Source organism: Episyrphus balteatus, chromosome 4, assembly GCF_945859705.1.
Source record: "Episyrphus balteatus chromosome 4, idEpiBalt1.1, whole genome shotgun sequence".
NCBI lineage: Eukaryota > Metazoa > Arthropoda > Insecta > Diptera > Syrphidae > Episyrphus > Episyrphus balteatus.
Window position 1 is genome coordinate 36516246 of NC_079137.1, and position 25662 is coordinate 36541907.

The 25662-nt window shown below is 32.8% G+C and overlaps 1 protein-coding gene across 4 annotated transcripts in view; it reads left to right on the forward strand.

The window, feature by feature from the left end:
- The window catches only part of LOC129920207 (uncharacterized), a 115534-nt gene that overhangs the window by 42941 nt on the left and 46931 nt on the right, over positions 1 to 25662 (forward strand). Inside the window, exon 1 of one of the 4 annotated variants that reach the window (XM_056001454.1) lies at positions 11476 to 11678. The exons of 2 other annotated variants lie outside the window; for them this stretch is intronic. The gene's annotated coding sequence lies outside the window, so the exon portion shown is untranslated. Of the gene's footprint in view, positions 1 to 11475; positions 11679 to 25662 lie in introns of those variants that run through there. One more of the 4 variants, XM_056001457.1, reaches the window with a different exon arrangement.

Consider the following 25662-nt stretch of genomic DNA (forward strand, 5'->3'; position numbering starts at 1 on the left):
GTTAAAAAAGCAGAAGGAAACGGAAAATTTCTGGCACATGTGATTTTTGAAAACATCATGTGTTATTAATAAATTAGAGTCTAGGCATTACCTTTTAAATAAAATAATTAGGTTATTTCTATTAAGTCTCAAATCACCTTTTAACAAACATCTTTTAAAGTCAAATTTTGATAAATGAAGTAATGTTTTCCAGGTCAATTCCAAAGGGTATAATAATATCTTGCAATTCACTCCTTGTAACAGATTGACAATTCATCTGTTTGTCAGAATTTTTGAATAAAAACAAAAAAAAAAAAAAAACTAGATTCATATTTCATCTTATCATCATCATCAGGATCAGTATCTTTATGCCAGTGGGTCCATCTTCAATATTTGGGTCAGCTCTTAATTTAAAATCAAATTGAATAAAATTCACAATGAAACTCACAAACAGAATTCCAAAAAAAAAAAAAAAAAAAAACAACTTTTTTCATTCATTCATGCTGCGTTGTCGGTCGTGTTCATCTTCTGTTCGTCCCATTTCTGGGAGTACGTTTGTCTTCTTTGATGAACAGTGGGAAAAAAGGGCTTATTTTAATTTAAAAATTTTAATAAAAGTATTGAAATTTAATGAATGAAATTGTTGATAATTTTAACTTAAAAAAGGCAGATGCCCAGGAAAAATGAACAAAATCAGAAAATAAGTTCTATTAAGATCGTATGCGAATAATATATCCCAGGTCGTATTACTTTTATATAATTTCTTAATTGCAATTAAGTATTAAAACAAAAAAAAATAAAACCGAGTTCCAAAATAACAAATCGTTCGTGACATTCCGATATTTTGACTGTGAGCCTAAACCGGGACGCCTATAGTGATAACCTTCAGATTCGTTATAAACGGCGGCATTCAAACACACTTCACTCTCCCGTCCACTAATTTTAACAAAGTAGTGCTAACCGATTTTCCAGCAAGGAAACAAACGGTGTTATCCAATGAAGATCAAGTCTATAGGTATTGACTGAACTAGGGCTAGGGTTATCTAATATCTACTTAGATAACTTTTCCGGGAAATGTTTGCAGTTTGAGAAGCTGCAAAATATATCTGAATTAATAAACCAAAATATTGGTATTTTTAAAGACTGCAATCAAAGCCATTTAGGTCCATTTTCTTCACTCGGAGTTGAACAAAACTTGAGAATTTTTATATTAAAAATTCTCAAGTTATGTTCAACTCCGAGTGAAGAAAATGGACCTTAGTCAATTGTCACGAGACCAAACTAATTGATCGGTGTCGAAATGAACTCAGATCTATAAGCACAACGAACACCGTTACCCTTGACTGGATGCCAGTTTACCATGATATACAGTTGAATGAAAGGGCAGATGAACTACCCAAAAACGAATCAACACTTGAACTGAGTCAAACTATATCCTGACGGGTACTTATGACATAGGAACACGAAAAAAATAAACTACAACAAAGTTTCTTCAAATCTACAAAAGATTTCTAATAGAAAAAGAAAACAAAACTGAAATCATCTACCTTCTACCTATTTAATTTGCAAAACTCAAAAGTGAAGCGGAAAAATTTTAGGTGTGAATATAAAACTTTGAGTGAATTTTTATTTTCATGCATTTTAAAGCTTCCGCTTTCCAGCAATTGATTGGGATTGATTTGATTTTGATATTTGAGTGATTATTAATAATCCCGCTTTGTTTGCGAGATAGTTACTGAAATCACCAGCGGTTATCACTATGAGATTCCAAACTGATCGTTTTTTACTTCAATAAGCTTCTTATTTCAAAAATTCTAAGTTATGTTAAACTAAGTGATATCACTGGTCTGCAAGGAAATCCTCCCTTAAATAAAACTATACTTTTCTAAAGGATTTTTGTATGCTGATTCACGTTTTTTAGAAATTCCAGTAAGAAAATCTCAAAAACCCATTTTTTCGCTGTTTTCGAAGAAATATTTTGGCATATTTGTACATAATCTTTTTCAATTAAAATTGTTATGGTTTATGAAAGAACTTATTTTTTTCTTTAAAATTCAATTTTAATCTTCTCAATATCTCTTTTCTTCTCCGAGATATCTTAATTTAAGTAAGAAACTGATCTCTAAAAATTAATATATCTTTCTCCCTAGAACAAAAGTATACTTTTCTAATGAACTTTAGTGTGCTGATTTTGAATCCGAACTCTGAAAATTCCGGTCAGCTCTGGTTTTTGCGATATAGTATTTTTTTTTGAGATTTTCTAAAAAAAAAACTTAATTTTGTGATACTTTAATGCGAATATCTCATAATCCTGAATTATACTTTTGTTTCTAGGAGAAACAAATCTGAAGCTTTACAAGGCAGTTATAAAATTACAAAACACGTAAAAATTTTGTTTAATGTATTTTATAATGGTTTTCTTTGCATATTTGACTTTTTAAATATAATGGGCGTTGATATTTTACATTTTTCTTAACTAAGGTGTTTTTGTTCATGTAGGATTTACTAAAAAAGGATTTCGTTATTTCTGTTTTTTTTTTTTTTGTCAATCAGTAGTATCAAAATATATATATTTGGTGTCAATCGATAGGTCATATTATGAGGAATAAGTCCTCAATATTTGAGATCAATGCGACAAATAGTTTTAATTTTATACAAGTTCAAATGAATCTAAAAGGGTGATTTTTTAGAAACTACCTACATTTTTAAAAAATCATTTTTACAAAAATGGTACCTGATAGAATTTTTCTGAAACCAGATTTAGATTCAGGAAAGTATAATCTTTTATAATACCAAAAAATTATTTGAAGGAGAAAAAAAGTTAAATTTTGCAGACCAGTGTATTTAGAAGTTACTTTGAAGTTCGTGCAAACCGTTATGTGGAAGTTAGTCGTCTATTTACTACTTAAATTTTTAAGTTTCGTTTCAGAAAATGAAATTCAATTTTCAACAAAAAACTTAATTTATAAAAGCAATTCAAAAATGTTTTTGAATGTTTCCACATTATTAATAATGTTTCGTAAGTATATTAAAAAAGTATATTATGGTTTACCAAAAAAATTAATTCCCAGTTTTAATGAACATTGAAATTGTTCATTAGGTATAGGTATTATGTTTTTTCATATTTACTTAAAAACAAAGTTGGCAAGCATTTAACTCCAAAATATAAATTTTTTATGAAACATAAATAGCAGAGATGACATTTTAAAAATAAATCCGTGAAATAGCGTAATAAGAGGTCTAAAAGTGTGTTTTACTAATTTGGCACTTTTAGGACTTTGTTTTCAAATTTTTTTTATGAAATATGAATCTATGAATCCTAAATCTAAGATTCAACACCTTTTTGACATGAATTTATCCAAATTTCTAGCTTATAAACTATTGAAAAATAAAATTTTATTTAAGGCTTATTTTGGCCGCCATTGTGGAGCCGCCATTTTGAATTAAAAAAAAGTTTACAGCTTTTTCGTATTCTATATACTAATTTTCTTCAGTGTACCAAATTGCATGACATTTCCTCAAGAAATGGCCAAGCAATTGAATTTTGAGAAGCCCGCTTCGCAGAGCGTTTTTCTGAAATCGTCATACCTGTTTTGTCCGAGTCAACGGTGTTTGGAGTCTCTTTTTCTGATGGCTAGTTATTTTATTATGGTTTTATTGAGAAATCCCACTTGCATAGCCTCTTCCGCTTCAATTCCTGAAAACGCACAGATCGCTTTTTTCTTGCGGTATTAACAAAACTATAAGAATAACTCAGGAATAAAACGGACTTTTGTTATCCACAGATTTTAGTATTGTTGTTAAAAAATAATTGTTGCATAGTTCTTGGTATAAATTTTCAATATTTTGTATGTGGGTATTTCTTCCACTTTTACAAAGAAAACGATTCACTGTTTTATGCCACCGGTTATGAATCCATCAAAACAAAATAAAAAGGAAAAGTCACGTTTCATTCAACATGGAAGTGGGTAGGCAGATCCCTCAGGTCCTTGGGTGACAGTTTTGTCACCCCTATTTCTCTGACACCAAGGATGAGGATGTTCGTTGAACACACAAGTTGCAATGCAAAAGATAAAAAAAAAAAAACATTCAAAAAGACAAATTCACTTTTTCACAAAAAAAAAGTTATTTACCAGTAAAATTCTAGTAAAATACCCTCGGATGCACAGAGTTCGTGTCTAGACTTTTTATGGTTGTTTATTCTGCAAAATAATTTTACTTTCTCTCTCTCTCTTAAAAAAATATATTTCTGATATCTGTTGTCCCTGTTTGAATACTTTCGTCCTTTGTACAACAAATTTGAACAAAAACCACATGCTGTTTGTGTAACTGGCTGTGTTTTTGAATTTTGGCAATCAACCGAAGTGAACGGAAAAGGGAATCGGTCCTTCAAAAAAAAAAGAACATGAAATCGAAATGCCCCGTGTTCAAAATCTTCTCCAGAGATCTGCAATTGAAACTTTGGCTGTGCTCCAGAATCGTGTGATAGCGGAACTCTTATTGCCAGCAAGAAGTTGATTTTAATTTGGTGGCACGGTCTCTATGGTGTTAAGTGGAATGAGGGGGAAGGCGAGAGCTGGCTGAGAGGGGGCGGGTGTTGTGTTGCGGTTGCGGTATGGTTGAGGATTGAAGTTTGGCTAAAAGAAAAACTACTGAAATGGAATGAAGTTGAGCAGATTAGGAAGGATTAGTGATGTAGGGATTTAATTGTTGATCCTTTTGAATAAACTAACGAAATGAACCGTCATCATGGTTAAAAAGAGATTTTGTATGAAGGTGAAAGAGAGTGAGCTTATGAATTGAAAATCTTAATGAATGTGTGCGATGGTCCATTTACTTGGAGATTATAAATAAGATTTATGATTAAGAATACTCTGAGGTTTGAGTTTGCTTTTATATTTTCATACCTAAGGTAGTTTTAAAAAGTAATGAGACTTGCTTGTTATACATTTAAAAAAAAAATTGTTTATCTGACTTAGATGAGAAAAAAAAGCTGTTTTTCAAACATTACACCTTTACCTATAGTTTTAAAAGGTTAAGATGATACTTTGAGCTAAGAGACCTTTTTGATTTCCCATTCGATGGGTTTGGAGGAAATTTTTCAAAATTCATTTTTTTATCGGCAAGAATAAAAATTTGTAGTTTTGTTTACCAAAATTCATGAACCTGCTCACTGTAAACTCATATCTCCAAACCAAAAATTGTTGCGAAACCTTGGCCCCAAGTTTTCTGCCTCCGAAACTAAGAAATTTTGTATTCAAATAAGCACCCAGATCTTGATTTTCAGTTATGAAAAGGGCTTAAAGAAACCTTTCTTTCGATGTCGATGGATTTGGAGGAAATTTTTAAAAATGCATTTTGTATTGGCAAGTGGTAGGGTAGAGTTGCCTATTCTCGGCCGTCTCCAGTTTCCGGCCACCTTTCAAAAAATCGTTATAACAAGTGATTTCGAAGGGGTTTATTCCAAATTTTCACTCGTATGCTGTTCTAACAAATAAGAGAACAGTATAAGAGCAAAATTTTGGAATAAACCCTATGAAATCCCTAGTTATAACGATTTTCGGAAAGGTGGCCGGAAACTGGAGACGGCCGAAAATAGCCAACTCTACCCTACCCCTTGAATTTTTTCCGAAAATCTGAAACAAAAAATTGTAATTTTTTTACTAAAATTCATAAGCCTGCTCACAGTGAACTCATATTTGTAAACTTAACCCTCTACTGCATGAATTATGAACGAAATGAAATAAAAATTTTTTAAACAATTTTTTAGCTTTATTAGGGGTTGAAAAAAGGTATTACAAAATTTTTTTTATTTTTTTACATATATATAAATTTTTAGAAACATAAACCATATATGGGTTAGTATGCATCAAGTCGATTTCCAGCAAACAATTAATAACCCATATATGGTTTAGTATGCATTCAAGGTATGTTTTGTAAAATATGTTTTTATTACATCGGACTTTCCTTATCCATGGAATTTATTCAAACTCTTTCTTTTATCATTGTTGCAGAAGAACACCTTCCATTTTCTACATGTACACAATACGTTTTCAGTCCCCAAATTTGACATATTGGTGTTTTTGTTTGTCATTCAGGGATATGGTCGATGTTTTCAGTTAGTACTGAATTCAACGGCTTTTGCCCTTGGTTGTTGTGAGTGAATTGTAGTTTCGGGATTAGATGGGGCTGGACTTCCGTGACTTGTATATAACTCCCTCAGCTTTGTTTTGTTCCATCTCTGCTTTGATCACCTGCCAAAGCGGAAGGGAATCATCTTTTTCGTGACATTTTAGGTGTTACAGATTTGCAAAAGTGCTCGGAGATGGCTTGTTTGATGTTAAAAAGGGCCAGAATCTGAAGCTAGATCGTCATCACTTCGAAAGCCATCACCAGTTTTGCATTAACACACTTATTTTTTCCATAGAAAGTCTTCGAATTCATTTTACAAAAAAAAAAAAAAATTCCCACAGAAATCAGTAATGTAAGTCGCCAACGCATGATAACCCATATATGGTGTTTTGGAAAAAACGCAAAAAAAGACAAAAATTATTAAAAAAAAACAAAAAACAAACTTCGTAAACATATAAAAGTATAATAAATTCATACGAAACTTATTTTTAATTGGATGCAACTTACTTATTTCTTATAAAAAAACATTTGAAAAGTTCACACTTTTATTCACTGATTTGCATTTTAGACTTGATCTTGAAACAATGAGTTTATTTCAGAATCATGACTCTCTTACTGATAATAAAAACCGGTCAATTATAAAATAATAGACATAGTTTTATTAAAGTTTTTTCTTTTTGACATTTGGTGCAATATAACGGGAATAAATCAATATGAAATCGATAAACCATATATGGGTTAGTATGCGGTAGAGGGTTAAAGCGGAATTCATAGTCCTTACTCAAGTTAAGATTTTTCTCAACTTAAGCATTGACTTGAGAAAATATTTTTCTCAATCGAACTCACCATGAAATATGACTGATTGGAGCAAACTGAGTCGCTGGGAAAACAAGCACAACCAATGCAATTTCGAATATTTCAGAAGACCGATGTTCTAATTGATACATTTACAGATGATAAATCTCTCTGGTTGACCGAAACATAAAAAAAATACAAAATAAAGGCTTCTCTCAGACCTTGACCAAAATTTTTCCTTTGTAAAATAAAGGTTATTTTATGACCTTTATTGAAAATGGCAACAAATAAGAGTTATTAAGGAACTTTTCAAAAGGTTGAGATTTATTTCTGATCTCTGGTCTGAAGAGATCTTTTTTACGATGCCCTATTCGATGGCTTTAAAGGAAATTTTTCAAAATAAATTTTTTTTTCGGCAAGGGGTATTGAAATCTGAGAAAAAAAACTTGTAATTTTTTTACTAAAATTCATAAGCCTGTTCACTGTGAACTCATATCTGTAAACCAAAACTTTTTTCCAAGTTATCTGCCTCCGAATATAAGAACAAAATATTTGTGTGCTGCTAACTCAGGAACCATCAGACCTCCAAAAACTTTTGGTTTTCAGATATGAATTGAGCTTTAAGAGATTACCCTTTCAATGTCTTACTCGATGGGTTTGGAAGAAAATTTTCAAAATGCATTTTTTCTAAATGGTCTGTTCATATACCTTGTATTTACCGTTATTTTAGGTCTTAAAAATTTTGGATTTCCCAAAAATCGCTGAATACAAAATCCATCCATCCATATTGATAATTTAGAACAAACTGAATTGGGAATTTTTTTCAAATTCCAGTCAAAGAGAAAAAAATATTTGACCACACGTGTAATAGCACTTGAACTGGCACCCTTTTCCACGTGCCACTTGCACACATCCAATAAACCTCTTCCAATTGCCAAATATAAATTGCTACTATCGACTTAATTAATAAAATAACAATTTTAAGCAACAAGAAAATATTTTTATATCATTATGAGGACATGTACCTACACCCGAAATAACTCATCTTGATTTGTGTATGTCCTGTCCATCCTCTATCAAACAATCAATATTTAGATATAAATCACGAGCAGAGATTTTTTGCTCTGCCACATCATAAATCTTCTTTTTTTTTGTATACAGAAAAAATAAAAAAAAAAAATGAATGAACCTGTCAATGCAGCTATCATCGTTAGAAGAAGTGACCTCAATTTAAATTAAAACCTCAAACTTTATCGTTATTAGCTTTTTGGGTGAAAATATAAAAATCCATAACTAAAATAAATTATCTTTTCACCAAATAAAATTTGAAAACCCGCAGCAATTTATTGTTTGCAATTGAATGGAGGTGATTTTAGAATTTCTATTTTTAAATATTGAACAACTTTTAAATCCATAAAGTTAATCAATTGTTATCAACTAAAGTTATCAGCGATGTGTAAAATTAAATTTAGCCTATTTTGCCGATACTGAATTCGTATAATTTTTACTTTAAATTAATTTTGATGAACTTAAAACACATAAAAGCAAACTTTTCAGCAAATTAAATCGTTCAAAAATAAATCTGAAAAAAAAAATATTTTGACTAATAAATTTGGTGCACTTACATTGAGGAAAATGCGTGTCGCTTAAAAAGAACTATTTTTATTTTGCTCTTTTTTCTAAAAATAGCTTGAAAGTGCGACAGAGTCTATAATAAAACACTTTATATCTAATAATCCCATAAAGGTGTAGAAAAAAAATGTTTTAATGATTTTTAAGAGAAACAAATAATTTAACATAAACAAATGAATAATAAGTTTATCGTTATTGTATGATAAAAATTCTAAAGGTCAATAGCAATGGCGGCACAAAACTTACGTTATGGTAAGAACGTAAATGTAAGAATGAGTGAATCTGAAAAAAAAACGGATGAAACTAAAAGTGCTATATATTATGTATGTACGTATAGCCCGTAGCGGAAAGCAAAATTGTTCTAAATCCACTTTTTACCGAGAATGAGATAATAATGCAGTTTTACTAATTTGAGGGTACTCTTTCCGAATTTGAAAAGTGTTTTTTTCTAAAAAATTTCTTTAGCAGATAATATAATTTAATAGGACATCGAAAAGTAAAAAACATGTAAGTAACCTTCTGAAAATGAGTTCCCGAGTTTTCTTGATTGTTCTAAGTCCCATCATATTTTGTTCTAAGTCCATTTTTTATTTAAGGAAAGTGCGTACTTGTATAGGAATTGTTCTATGTATGTCCAATTTTGGTATTTTAATCTTTAAAAATATTAAAAAAAATAGTATGTTTTTAATAATAAAGTAAGTTTGTATGGTTTATTCAAAAGGAAAGAACAAACTCTATAAAAAACATAACTTGAATTCCCGACGAGCAAAAAAATATGGTTTTCAATCAATTTGAAACTCCTGTAAAATTAGCTTTTTGTGACTTTTAACAATTTTGCTTTCCGCCGACACGATATGTTTATGAAAAAATTTCAAGTCTGACATTCAAATCATCGACTCAAGTCTGCAAATCAAGTCTGTGACTCATCGGGGATTATAGACTTCGCGTATGTCATGGAATCATCGGCAAACATTAGACTTTCCGTGTTTTCAGGTCAGAGTTTGTCGGAGACAAAGATGTTGAAGAGGAATGGTCTCAGTTTGGATCTATGTGCATTTTCTGCTTTTGTGGTCCTTGTTGTTGATTGAAAGATTCCGATCTGGACATTAGGAGCACGATTGAAGGAACGAAACGATTGAAGGAACGAAACGAAGGAAAGAAACTTTTTTTAAATTAAGTTATCGGGAATTGAAGTCCTTGCATCCAAGATATGTCGAATGTCTATAGTCGTTTGAGTTCAAAGAAAGAGCTATAAATATCGCTTGAGTTTTAAAGGGGTTTAGAGTGGATTGATTTTGTTTTTGCCGAAGAAAGTTTTCAGCCGTTGAAGAAGAAGCTGAGTAGAGGAATCAGCTTATATTCAAAGACGTCATTATCGTTTTTTTTGTTGGCAAGAGCGAAAGTTTTAGAAAGTTTGCATTGGGTATAGGGAAATTGTTGATAAGAATCGCCAAAGGATCTTCAACTTCATCAAGAAATCCAAAGTTCGAGAGTGGATTTAGTTAGAAATGGTTTTCAAAGTAGTCCGCAAAAGCTTTGGCCTTGTCCTTGTTAGATGTAACCTCACCATTAGTGGTGGTATTGTTTTTTGGCACGAAAATCCTATTTCCAATTCAGCTGTAAATTTTCCTGATTGCGTGTGGCCTTGGTTTGGTGATTTGGAGTCTCTTCTAATTTTTAACGTCAGTGGTTCACAGTGTTCCTAAACATGATGTTTACACATTTGAGTTCAATCAGCACCGCCTAGTAGTTAAGCTGTGTTTAGTGAATCCTATAATGCCGCTTCTGAAGCCTCTACACTGAGGGAAAAGCCACCATAAAACAACATAAAATCAATGAAAACCACATTGGTTTAACTATTATTCGGAATGATTTTGCGTTGAAGATGAACATTTTAAAATCAACGTGGAAATAAGGTTCATTTTTTGTGGTTTCCTATTTTAAAACAACATATTTCAAAGTTGTTCATCTTTGAAACAAAGACGTTTCAACTTTAATTTATTTTTTCCCTCAGTGTATTTATGATGGTAAAGATTGGATTTACACGGGTAGATGTTGATTTTTATAGTGGGAGGTCTTTCACTTCTTCTGGCTTTCAAGTGCGACGGAGACTGCAGCACTGCAGCTATCTCTAAAAGGACAATGACACAGCGTCAAAATCTTTGTTAAGAAAGTTTCTTTTGGATGTAAATAAAATGAATCGTATTCGTCGATCAATCTCTGTAACTAATAAGATATTTAATGTATTCCTTAGGTCGGCTGGCGGGTAAAATTTGGAATTGAAGGTTATTAGACAAAAATACGAGTCACCAAAGGTTGAGGTTGCCAAAAAGATATCCAGCGTTGAGCGGGTTCTTTGGGAGATTAGCTTACGGATATGATGTCAATTTTCCTTTAGCTTACAGGGTAATTTGTTTAAATTGCGACAAAAAGCTTTACCTTTATGTGGTTTATCAAATAAATGTCGTATAGAAGAGGTCTTATTCTTCCACGTTTAGACTGGAGCTGCAATCTTATTAAAATAATAATTCAAATGTAAAGAAATATAAATATATAAAAATTTAACGCATATGCATACTTTAGATTTCTTATAAAACCAAATTGTTCGATAAACTATTCAGTTTAATTTGACAATTTTTTAGAAAACTAACTTTTCTAGAAATGTATTGCCAAAAAAGTTTGCAGTTAAAATACCGCACTTCTATATAAAAAAAAAAACTCATTCCAAATACTCAACAAAACAGTTGTTGAACTTTCGCAGAAATAAACAAGTTTATCAGAGATCTGTGAGACGATTTCACGATCAGCACTTATTTCGAAATTCAAAAAAAAATGTTTTTTTTTTTTTCATCTCTCAAATCCAATAAATAAAAATATATAAATAAATACAAAATTATAAAAATAAAACAGATAAACAACAACAAAAAATAAAGCTCATTTCTTTTTTTCTCAAATACACACAATAATCTGCAAATTCGATCTCGAGAAAATTAGCTCGAAATTTCAGTCTTTCGCGATTTTTTCAGCTGATCGTTGATTTAGCGTGCGTTTGTGACCGAAAATAAAAAATAAACTACCGCAAAGTGTCTTAAAAAATAAAAATAAAACAAAAAAAAAAAACTTCAAATCAAAAAGTCAAGGTAAACCATCAAAATTGACAAACAAACAAATTCACACAGTTAACATTGATTTTCTAAGTGAAATGACTTCGCTAAAACGTAATGTCTCACAAGGCACTCTAAAAAAGAGTGTCTACGATATTGACAGACATTCAGACGTCACTGAGTGCTGCTGCCATTATGTCCACCGTCACCTTGGTGGTATTTTTAATTCCCACGACACGATGATGATGAGTTGGTGTTTTTGTCGCATTGAATTCTAAAATTGTCCTAAGTGAGCAAAAAAATTGCAATCTTTTAAAGAGATTTGAACCAAAATCACAAAACAAAAAAAAACTTATATGTCTTAAGAGAGTGAGTGTCTAGCGTTATTTGGGGCGGTATGTGAGTGAATGACATTTTTGTTTTTGTGAAACACAACAACTGTTTTCCACGTTCGTTTCATTTTGGAAAACTGAAACAAATTAATCATGGAGACACCAGCACCGTTTCGAAGAGTCCTTTTTAGAGGATTGTTTTTCTGGTCTGCCTCTGCTGTTGGGCGATGCGGTGGTTGTCCTCTTTTTTGGCTCTGTTAATAATGTCCGCGCGGTTCTATAACCACAAGTGACCCAATTTTATTTCATTTTCCGATTGTGTCTCCATGTGGTATATATTGTCCTGCCATATGTGTTAGCTGCCTTTTATTTTTTTCTCCCATACGATTTCAGCTTTCACTTTATCTATTGTGTGTTTGTGGTATGGTTCATGCTCAACCATATTAGATTTGGATTTATAGTTTTTTTTCTCTTTTTTTTCTGGAACAAACGGCGATTAAAAGAAGAATTCCGGCTTCTAACGAACAAACCAATGAACGAACGAAGGATTGAGGATTTAAGAGTATTGTTTTTGCTAAGTTTATTGCTATTTCCACAGGAATTCATTTAAATGGGTGACTGTATTAAGTTTTTTTTTGTTTAATTAATGCTTCCTAAAATGGACTCGTGATTTATGTTTTAAAATAGGGATGAACAGCATGGTTTTTAAAGCTATGTATTAAGCTTTTGGTATTGTTTTTGAGAAATTTATTAAACATTCAGTTTTGTATAATTGAATTGTTCAAAAAACTGAATAGTTAAAACTAAAATTATTACCTCCAGCTCTTGAACAATGTTTAGTATCCAGTTAAGCTCACAGAAAAAAATTTAAATTGTCTGAACTAGAAATTAAAGGGGATTTCTATTTTTACAAATGGGCAGTAGGTACAGTATGTGTTAAGTAAACATTTTTAGTATCATGTTAAGTAAACATTTTTAGTATCATTTTAAGTAACCATATGACCAATAGTATTATCACATTGCATTGTTGCTGACACGATGGGAAATGATTTCTTACCAGTTCCCACTGAGTGTTCTTTTTAAGTATAATTATGTATTTTTTTGTATTCTATCACCCATTTTTACCTTTCCTACCATATCATATTTCCACCCAACTCCTACTTCTGCGTGAGACCAGACGAAATAAGATCATTTAATAAAAGTTCAATGTTTAGTCTCACGCGCTGAGTGTTCATTATGCTGACTTGTCATTTTTGTTTTGTTTTATTAATTTACAGGCCACTAAACTCTTTTAGTAGGTCCTGTCACGGTCGCCAAATGTTCTTTAAACTTTAGAACCTTGAAAATACAAACACCTTTTTTTATTATTATTGATTACAATTTTTATTTGATGTTCACTTGAAAGTGGTTGGACAGCGAGTGCCCATTATGCCGATCATTTAAAGGTACTTTGCCAAAAATGACAAGTCAGCATAATGAACACTCAGCGCGTGAGACTAAACATTGAACTTTTATTAAATGATCTTATTTCGTCTGGTCTCACGCAGAAGTAGGAGTTGGGTGGAAATATGATATGGTAGGAAAGGTAAAAATGGGTGATAGAATACAAAAAAATACATAATTATACTTAAAAAGAACACTCAGTGGGAACTGGTAAGAAATCATTTCCCATCGTGTCAGCAACAATGCAATGTGATAATACTATTGGTCATATGGTTACTTAAAATGATACTAAAAATGTTTACTTAACATACTCCCCCCCTTTGAGGGATCTAATCCCTCAAAAAAAAAAAAAAATTTAAAATTGTGTGTCTATTTCAAAACGAGGAGCGCTTCTTCTAGGAAGTGGTTTGGGTTTTCTTTTTTTAATAAAATAAAAAATAATGAAGCCAATCATTGTAAGGAATAATATGAAGCTCATGCTATAATGATGGTAATCGTGCGTATTTATAGAATTTACCCAGGTATCATTATCTAGGTCTTTATCAACTTCACTAATTTTGCCTTTTAAATCTTCTATCTCTTTAAAATTAGTCTCATTGCTCGGGGATGTTATGATGTTCATATTTTTCATCGGAATTTTACCTTTAATTGACTCAGAAATTTTAATAGAGGGAACAAATGAGTTTTTTAAGGTGGTATTGCTAAAGACTCGACCATTTATCACTATGTGTGGAAGTTTTAAAATACATGGTATCAAAAATTCTATAAAACCACTGTCACTTAGGGTAAGACTTTTTGTTATTCCTTCACACACCAATAAACCAGTTACAGCCTCCTTAAGAGCAAATATCCAAGTATTGGAACTTCTTAGGCTTACCCATCGATCTTGAGAGATGGATCTCGTTAAACAACAGTGACTTAAAGCACTACTCAAATGATTCAGAAGCGAGACTTCACAACTTATACCGCTGTCTCGATGAATCATTGTTGGTAGTTGTTGGTTACAGACAAAATTTTTCGTTGAGAGGAAGTGGCATGATGATAGCTGATTTTCTGTTAATTCAAAATACCTATCTCTTGTTGCAGTGACTGCTAAATAAGGGGATGATAATTCTATTATGAAACTTGAATCATTTTGAAATAGAGGAAACTGAACTAAATTAAAAAGCTGAAATTCTTGGTTATCAACCAAAGGGATCATCATTTCAAATACTATTGAGTCATTAAGACTTCGTCCTTTAATAGATGACAGCTTAAAAATATCTAATACAGATGCTGTCGGAATGTTAAGATGGGATGGAATGTTGTTCCGAATAATTTGGAGCTGTTTAGTAAATTGTGACGGCGAAATAAAATGAGGATTCATTTTGACATTATTAAGACTAAGAAGAACGTCAAGTAATGTGTCTTGCACTCTTTCGAGGTTTGAAATTGACAAAATCAAATATGAAGTTAATGCAGAAAAGCGCTGACTGACATCGATTATTTCTTGATGCTTTTCAATGCTGTTTAAGGATTTTTCGAACATGGTTTTAAAACCTTGATATTGCTGACTGAGTTGCAGATTATTTCGTTTAAGCAGATTTACGGTTGAATCTGCGATTGAGCTCTGCTTTTTAAAGAGATGCACGAGATGCTGTTCATCTTGGTTGACCAAAGAGATTTGGTGCTGTATGTCCTTAGCATCATCTTGATCCAATACCCCAAATAAGCTATGTGCCACGTTTCCTATAAAATCGAAAGGAGATCTAGCAATTCTTATCCTTTTATTGTAAGAAGTATGATAATTACACTGGTCAACAAAATTTAACTTTTTTTTTGCCACAAGAACCAAAATATACTTTTCTAGTAGTTTTTGGGGTGCTGAACCCGAATCTGAAGTCAGAAAAATTTGATTAGCCTCCGTTTTTGAAATATTTCCGTTATAAAATGCTAAAAAACGTCATTTTGGCTGTTTTCGAGGTTCTGTTTTTATGTGGGGTAATTCATTACAAACAAATTTGTAACGGTTATTATAAGAACAGATATTCTTCTTTCAAAAACTGTTTAAATTTTCCCGATATCTCTTTTATTGCTCGAGATATCTTAAGTTTCATTTAATAAGCCAAAGAGAAACTAAACTTAATCTAAAGTTCAAGTCACTGGTCACAGAATTTTTGCCACAAGAACCAAAATATACTTTTCTCAAGGTTTTCGAGCTGCTAAACTCAAATCTGCAATCGGAAAAATTCTATTAGCCTCCGTTCTAGAAATATAACCGTTATAAAAAAAACCCTTTTTTTGCATTTTATAACGGTAATATTTCAAGAACGAAGGCTAATAGAATTTTTCTGATTGTGGATTCGAGTTCAGCAACCCAAAAACCTTCAGAAAAGTATATTTTGATTCTTGTGGCAAAAAAAGTTTAATTTGGTTGGCCAGTGTTGTTTCTGAATGAAAGACCACTACTTAAATTTTAAATATCTCGGGCAATAAAAGAGATATCGGGAAAATTTAAACAGTTTTTGAAAGAAGAATATCTGTTCTTATAATAACCGTTACAAATTTGTTTGTAATGAATTACCGCATATAAAAACAGAACCTCGAAAACAGCCAAAATTACGTTTTTTGACATTTTCTAACGGTAATATTTTAAAAACGAAGGCCAATCAAAGTTTTCTGACTTCAGATTCGGATTCAGCACCCCAAAAAATACTAGAAAAGTATATTTTGGTTCTTGTGGCAAAAACCTTGTTGACCAGTGTTATGAATGAGGTCATTGTTTGATTCGATTGCTATAACTCTTTGTTTGAGAGCTGTTACTGTAGGCAAACAGTACGGATTAATTTTCAATTCATCTAAACAAATATTATCCATTCTCTGTAAATAAGTTTTCACTTCTCCTAGCTCTAGCCAATATGATGATAAATTATAAAATATATAAATGTTCCAAAAACTATTAACGGTGCTCGCACTACCTATATCTTCAAAATAAATCCCTGTGGGATGGTCAAATTGGGTTATTCTTATTGGTTCGGTATCTGAAGAGGCAGCTAATGGAAACAATAGCAACATGAAGCATAATAATGATGTTAAAGAGTTAAGGAGGTATCTCCCACTTCTTAATCTCATCAGGGGTTGTTTTTTTATTGGGATTTGTGCAGCATCCTTTTGCTGCTCTTTATGGTCAATCGGTAGGGGACAAAGATTTTGAACAGCTCGTTGATATGTGCCGGTTTCAGTCTTAACATATGCCACTCGTACTAATCCGTCTGTTCCCTTGACAACTTCGATTACACGTCCGAGCTTCCATTTCATTGGAGGCTGGTGTGCATCTTTTAAAACAACCATTGTTCCAGGTTCTAGATTTTTGGATTCCACCTTCCACTTTAATTTCTGTTGAAGAAGATGGAGGTATTCATTTGACCATCTTTGCCAAAAATGCTGTTGAATATGCTGAATCTGACGAAATTTGTCTAATCTTGAGATGTTATGATCAGTTATGTCAGGTTCTGGAAGCGATGTCAACGGAGCACCAATTAAAAAATGACCGGGAGTCAATGCCTGCATGTCATTAGGATCTGAGGAGTTAGGTGTAAGTGGGCGTGAATTCAAGATAGATTCAATTTGAATCACAACTGTGGAAAGCTCTTCATAAGTTAAAGACGCTTCTCCTAAATATTTTAACAACAATGTTTTTGCGGATTTAACAGCGGCCTCCCAAAGGCCTCCGAAATGGGGAGAACGTGGTGGAATGTGTTTCCAGTTAATTCCCATTTTTAAACAATTTGAATTAATCGATGATTGAGTTTCAGACGAATCAAGAAAATCTTGAAAATCTTTTAATTGGTTTCTTGCCCCTACAAAGTTTGTGGCATTGTCACAGAATATAGTATGGCATACACCTCGTCTTCTTATAAATCGTTTCAAGCAGTTAATAAATGATTCAGTAGTAAGGTTGCATACAACTTCAATATGAATAGCTTTTGTTGAAAAGCATACAAATACTGCAAGATACGATTTTGTTGAAGTTTTCCCTCGAATATTATAATGTGTTCGTATTGGCCCACAAAAGTCCACCCCTGAATAATAGAATGGGCGAGAAGGTACGATTCTTTCCTTAGGTAGATTACCCATTAATTGATCTATGGATTTGGGTTTCGCACGGAAACATTGGATGCATTTAGAAAGTACCTTTTGTGTTTCTCTTCCTACACTCAAAATCCAAAATTGTTGCCGAGAGATAGATACAAGTGTTCTATGGGAAACGTGTAGATGTTTTTTATGTAAGTGATCTAAGAGTAATGTGGTAACTATATTATTTTTTGGGAGTAATATTTGATTTTTTGCTTGGGAAGGAATTTCAGCATTTTTAAGTCTTCCACCCACATGTATTAACATTGTTGTTTTATCAAAATATGGGCTTAACGAAATTATGCTAGAGGTATTGCGGAGAGGTTTCCCTGCCTGAAGTGCCTTATACTCTTCGGGAAAAACACTTAATTGAACAATCCTCCATAACAAATGCGTTCCTTTCTGGATTTCTTCCGCGGTTAAAGAACCAGTTCTTCTGTTTCCTTTGCAGCGAATATTAAAATTCATCATGAATCTATAGCAATGTGCAAAAATTTTCTGCAGTGTAAAAAACGAGTTTTTATGGTTGATTGAATTTATTATATCATTTTGGATTGACATATTTAGCACTGTCTTTGGCCTTCGATGCCCAGAGATTTCTTCTGGAATCGAATACTCCATTTGTATACTTGAAGTTTGTCTTAAAAACTCAGGGCCATTGAACCAAATGGTTGATCTTACAAGATTGGGCATTCCTAACCCACGCGATATAAGATCTGCTGGATTTAATACTCCCTTTACATAATTCCAATGATTCAAATCTGATTTAGATTGGATTTTTGCTACACGATTTGCTATATATGTCTCCCAAGTATAGGAAGGTGCCTTTACCCATGTTAAAACCGTTGTAGAGTCGGTGTAATAACTGACTGATGTGATCGTCCTACTGATTATTGGAAGGATTTTTTGCACTAATTCCACCATTAGGACAGCCGCCTGAAGCTCTAACCGAGCTATAGTTGTCGCCTTTAAGGGAACGACACGAGATTTTGAACATAACAATTGAACAAAAACTTTCCCTTCATTATCAATAGATTTTAAGTAAATGCATGCGCCATATGCGCTTTCACTACTATCGGAAAATGCATGCACTTCTAATTTCGTAGCTGAGTCTATTAAGATAAGGCGTGGGATATTAATTTCACACAAAGAAGAAAATTCTGATAAATAGTTTACCCACTTATAAGCCTGTTCTTGAGGCAGATTCTCATCCCACAATATCTTAGATTTCCAAAGTTCTTGTAAAAATATTTTTCCTAGTAATATGGCTGGGCCTATCAATCCCAAGGGATCGAAGAATTTTCCCAAGTCGGCAAGAACGCGGCGTTTGGTAATCTTTAAATCATTGGGTGCATTGTACTTGTAGCAAAATTTGAATGTGTCTTCAATTGGGTCCCAAACCAAACCAAGGGTTTTAATGACCTCCGACTGATAGATTGTTAACATTCTTTCTCGATCTTGCATTGGAATATTTTCTAGAATGCGTGGATCATTTGAACAAAATTTGGTTAAATTAAAATTTCCTTGACTTAATAATTTTATTGTTTCATTGAGAAGCAACTTGGCTTCCTCAAGAGAATCTGCTCCTGTTAGGCAGTCATCCACATAGATATTTTTTGTAATAATTTTTGATGCATTAGGATATATATGTTGAAAATCATCTGCTAATTTGACCAAACATCTTGTAGATAAATAAGAGGCAGACGCCATTCCATACGTAACTGTGTTGAGCTGGTATGTTCTTAATGTGCTCTTAGGATCTGGCCTCCATAAAATGTGCTGATATGCTCTATCCTTTGGATGAATGAGTATTTGACGATACATTTTGCTAATATCGCCAGTGAATACATATTTATGTAATCTGAAATTGGCTATAACTGAAAATAAATCTGATTGGACTGTTGGACCAACCATGAGGGTGTCATTAAGTGAATACCCAGATGTCGTCTTTGCAGAAGCATCGAAAACCACCCTGAGCTTTGTTGATGAGCTCTCGGGTTTAATTACACAATGGTGTGGAAGAAAATAATTTGACTTTGGTATGTCAAGCTCTTGAATTGCAGTCATATGACCTAGACGCTCATATTCCTCCATGAAGTTTGTGTAACTTTCTTTGAGGTCTGCATTTTTTTCTAGTTTTCTTTCTAAGAAATAAAAACGCTTCTTTGCAATTTCTTTTGAACCTCCTAATGTTTGGTTTGGGTCTTTCTTAAAAGGAAGTCGTACTATGTACTGACCCTGGCGTGTTGTTTCCACGTTATCATTAAAATGTTTTTCACATTTAAATTCTTCTTCGCTGTAGACCTTCGATTCAACTTCAAAATTTTCACTTTCCCACAGTGATCGGACCATTTTATCTAGTGTTCTCAGACTAGGTTTTGACACTGAATGACAATGAGAATTTTGGGAAGAATCTACAGCGCTTCCTGCTAAAACCCATCCTAATCTAGTATTCCGCAATAGAGGAAGATTGTTTGAGATTTTAAATTCTCCCGGCAAAAGAAGCTCAAAGAATAACTCTGCTCCAATTAACAAGTCTATGCGGTTGGAACTAATTGTGTTAGGGTCAGCAAGAAGAATATTGGAGGGCAATTGCAAAGTTTGCCTATCCAGAGATGCAGTTGCCATATAATCACTTATTTTTGGCATTATACTGGTCTCAATAGTTCTTTTATATGATGAAGTTCTGGATTCTAAATGAACATTTATTACGAAATTGGCCTGACTTTCCCTGCCTCCAATTCCGCTAATCGGAATGTCCTTTCTTCGCTTTATGCTCCCTAACTGCTGGGCTAGGGATGTTGTAATAAAATGTAATTGAGATCCCGAGTCTAACATAGCACGACAAGGAATACGCGTTCCTTTTGAACTCACGACGTTCACAATCGCCGTGGCGAGATATACCTCGCGACCCTTTAATACGACCCCTAGAGAATTGTTATTATGGGACCCTGAAGGAAACTCACCCACCCGACCAATAATATTATCACACTTACCGGATGCTGGGTTTTTTACGTTGACATCTTTTTTATTTGGATAGTGTAGTAGAGTGTTGTGTTTCCCGTTGCAAACCTTGCATCTACGTTGCTGTTGACACGATGGGAAACGATGTCCTTGCAAACAGTTGGTGCAAAGTTGAAGCTTCCGCACCTGCTGATTGCGATCCTCAACTGAAAGATTAATAAATTTTTTACAATTAAAGATCTTATGATTATTAGTTTTACAATATGGACAATTTGAAACTTCCCTATTTTCAGATGCGGTGGTTACCGCTTTCTTCCTTTCATCTGATTTCACCGTCTCCAGGGCTTGGAACCTGCATTCGACAAATTCCAGTAATTGGGTTAGAGTTGGTGTTATTCTTGGTGCTTGTAGGGATTCCTCGAAAAGCATTCGGGTGTCTTTGTCCATTTTTTCCAGCAATAGATGTACAACTAATGGGTCCCATCCACTGGTGTCATAGCCGAGATTGTTGATGGCTTGAATGACTTCCTTTGTTGTATCATGCAGCCTCTTGAGACTTCTGACAGTGTCTACGATGGTATTTGATTGGAACAATCGGCTTAACTGAGCGGATAACAGCAACCGCTTGTTGTTGAACCTGTCAACTAGAGTGTTCCAAGCCAATTCATAATTGTCATCAGTGGCATGGAAATGTTGAATGAGGTTTTGGGCATCTCCAGTAAGATTTGTCTTTAAAAAGTATAATTTTTGAGCCGGTGCAATTGGTTGGTTGTGCACCATTTGTTTGTATAGATCGAAGAACTGCGGCCAATTAAGATAGCTTCCATCGAATTTGGGTATCTCAATTTTTGGAAGCTTGATTGTTGTTGCTCGTCCTTGATTCATTTGAACTGTTTCAGCTGGCAATGTATTAGTTGGTAGCCAGGTGATCCTCAAATCTAATTCATCCTGGAGCTCAAAGTAAAGCTGTATATCTTCTACAGCTGCATCGCCTCCAAGTCGTCTATATGTTGTTGTTATTTCATCCCAATTGGTCATTAGGGTTTTTGTTTTTTGGTTAAATTCTTGCGGTAAAGTTTCCCGCAATTTCAATGGGCACTTATTAAGACCTCCTTGAAATATTTTGCAGAGTAATCGGAATTTGCTATCCGTAGTCATCCTGTTGACCTTTACACTGGTGTCATCTATTAAAGTGGGCTTTATTGTCAGCCCTGGTGGTATGTTAAATTTGGAAATTGCTGCGGTAACTCCCTCTGAATGCCCTGCTGGGGGCTTAACGGCTGCTGGTCCTAAGAGGGCTTCTTTTAGCTGCTCCGGCTGAGGATGGACTGCTGCGGTCTCCTCTATAGCCCCATCAGATTTTTCTTCTTCCGCTACTGCAAACCGCTTGATGATGTCATCTTTCATTTGATCATGAATTTTTTTTACCCCATCGTAAAAACCTTTAGTGAAGTATTCGTGTTCAGTTACCTGCGGATAATTGTCTCTTATCTCGCTATCAACATTGTCGAATACTTCCCATAATTCATTTAATCTTGTCCACCGCGCATTTAAATAATCCAGGGTTTTCCTTCCTGGACCATCCTTTCCGTAATTGCGAGCAAGTGTACAGATTTCTTTTCCTACAGCTTCTTGCTGATTGGTAAGTTCTTCAATTGTAGCCACCATTTTAATTATTTTTTATATTGAATTGTTAGTAATTGAAAGGAACTTCTTTTCCTTTTTTTTTTTTTCTTTTTTAGTCTTCTTAATAACGACTCACTTCACAACACTGTTTTCTTTTATTTTGTTTTGTTTTATTAATTTACAGGCCACTAAACTCTTTTAGTAGGTCCTGTCACGGTCGCCAAATGTTCTTTAAACTTTAGAACCTTGAAAATACAAACACCTTTTTTTATTATTATTGATTACAATTTTTATTTGATGTTCACTTGAAAGTGGTTGGACAGCGAGTGCCCATTATGCCGATCATTTAAAGGTACTTTGCCAAAAATGACAAGTCAGCATAATGAACACTCAGCGCGTGAGACTAAACATTGAACTTTTATTAAATGATCTTATTTCGTCTGGTCTCACGCAGAAGTAGGAGTTGGGTGGAAATATGATATGGTAGGAAAGGTAAAAATGGGTGATAGAATACAAAAAAATACATAATTATACTTAAAAAGAACACTCAGTGGGAACTGGTAAGAAATCATTTCCCATCGTGTCAGCAACAATGCAATGTGATAATACTATTGGTCATATGGTTACTTAAAATGATACTAAAAATGTTTACTTAACAGTATGTATAGGCTTAAGCTTTTAAGAATAAAATATTATTTCAAATGATTCCTTTGTATATTTTCTGATTGTTAGAGATGGTTAGTTTTCCACTTTAATTTGGAACGCAACGTTGTCAAAAATACAGAAATGTTAACAAATTTAAGAATTTTTCAGTTTTTCGTGATTTTAGATCACGTCTGTCTGTTTGTTTCTATCTCGAGCTGTAGCCCAAACCACTGAAGTTGAAGTGATTTACTTCAAACTTTAAAGTTAAATGTTTTTGGTGATTTCCCAGTTTGAAAATTTATATTAACATTGATTCTAACAAATTATTTTTTTACAAAATTAGTTTAGTTACCTTAATATTCAAATTAATAAAATTTTAAATTTTTTTTAATTTTTAACAATTTTCAAAATTTTGTTTCAAAAAATTCTTTCGTTTTTATGAACAAAATTAAAGAATAATAAAATTAAAAAATAATAATTTGAGTTTTTAAGGAATTTCCTAAGAATTGTAAAAAAATTGTAAAAAAAACCTTAAACCATTAAAATGATTTTGATAACAGAACGAAGTTTCTCATTTAATTTTTGGAAATTAAAAAAAAATATTGAAATATTAATAAAATATCAACAAGTTAAAAAAAAAAGTTTGCATATTCTAAGCAACTTGAAATATAAGAAAAAAATTGTCAATCTGTTGTGCAGCTTATTTTATATTGTTCGTTGGGTGCTAGCTAACCCGTATAAAAACTGCAGTTTTTAGATATTTTTAGTAAATCATTCCATTTTAAATACAGGCGTTTCGCTGTAAGGCAACTCTAAAAGGTATGGCGTATACGTGTTTTTTTATTTTAAGAAAGTCTGTATTGCTTGAATTCTTTGTAAAAAAAATTAACTAATTTATTAATTAATGTAACAATTAAACGTCACATTACGATGGTAGAAAGTCTATAGGGCGAAAAACATGAGAACTTGTATTAAAGTTAAAATACCCGCATCTACTATTAACCCTCTGTAGACACACCTCTTTTTTGTGAGGTGATAGGCACAAGAGTGCGAATTTGGTTGATACTTTTTCATGTCGCTAGATCTTTTTTCGGTCTCAATATTTTACAGAGAGTCAAAAATGAAATTGATGTAAAATTTTCTGAAGAATTCGAATATTGTATTCACAATTTGAAATAAATATATTTTCACGCTTATAAAGAGACTTTTTTTGACCACTTTTTTGAAAATCGTAATTTTTTATTTTTTTCCTGCCAAATTCGCACCCGTGCGCCGACAGAGGGTTGAAAATATTTGAAAAGTAAAGTACGAACAAAATTAATGTTATTTTTGTAAGGGGTTATATCGTCGGCCCAAAGCGAAAACCGCGAATCTGGATTTTTTGATATTTTCACTTTAATGCATCATTCACCTTGTTATCCGTCCCTCTATTCACTGCGTCGACCCCGATCCTCCATCTGTTGCTTAGAACCCTAAACTATGAATTTTCGTTGCACGAGTTTCCATAAGTTGCATGAGTTTCCAAAACTTTGAAGACGTTTTTCTCAAAACTACGATTTTGCAGATTCGTGATTTTAGCGTTGTGCCTACGATACCTAATTGTTTGAATTTTTTGTGAAAAGGTTTTCTATTAAAGAAATACATGCAGTAAATGTGCATATAGCGAATTTAATGTACTTTAAGGATTCGCGATGTATTTACAAAAATATTGAGTTCCGTTATTTTTGTAGAAGATTTACTAGAGGACTTCCACAAAAAGATGTCTGGCGGTGAGGAAGATATCTCTGATCCAAATTGTTTAAAATAAAAAAGTCCAAAAGATTCGTTTTTAGAATAGATACAATACCAGGTAATGAACGAAGGAATAGTCAAAATTTTGATTTTTGTCAAAATGGCGGGTTTTTTTTACGAATTATTATCGGTAAAATTATTCCTTCGTTCATTACCTTGCAAAAGTATCTAAGAAGATCGTGTGAAAATTTCAAGCCGATCGGTGCAGCCGTTTAGGAGAAATTTTCCTCACCGACTTTGAAAACATCGTTTCGAGAAAATCGCGTTTAAAAATTTTGGGAACCATGTAAACTAAATTTAAAAGTCTACACAAATACGCTTATTTCTCTGAAACTAATTGCCGTATCAATGTGACATTTTCGGAGAATATTCTTATATATAATATGTTTATGTATGTATTTCTATATGTATTTATTACAACTAGATATAACTCCTTCATGGAATCCAAATAAGAATCATCAATTTGGAAGAAGATTTTGACATTAATTTCCGGATGGTGATTGTATTTTTAATATTTTTATAAGAATCTTACCTCCCATTGATCTTACTATTTTGAATAACATACATCATGTATGTTTCATCTATATGCCTATTCGAGTAAATAAAAAATAAATTGCACTTGTTCACTATGGTGTATGAGTACTTTTTAAAGAAATTTTATATTGTAAACCAAGATGTCTGGACATCTCCCCTCCTCCGGGGGAAAAAATTTAATTTTAATAAAAGTCAGTATTTTTAAACATTATTAATAAATTGGACTAAATTCACAGTTTCATCGTAATGGCACTGATATTTCACTCTACAAACGGAAATTCATTTTTCCAGACAAGCAAAAAATTGGTAAAACTGTTTTGGCCTACTTATCAGTTTAGACCTTCTATCGTTCAACAGTTTGGGCACATTAAAAATGTTAGCATGAAAAAATGTTATAAAATGGTCACTTTAAAACAATTCAGTATCACCTGATAAATATGTGTCCTATTTCAAATCAAAGTGTCTGTGAACACATTAGTAAAACCCAACAACTTTAACCGCCCCATTTCTCACATTAGCCATTTTAACTTACCAAGTTATTTTTTGACAAAATTTCTGTATTGTTTTAAACC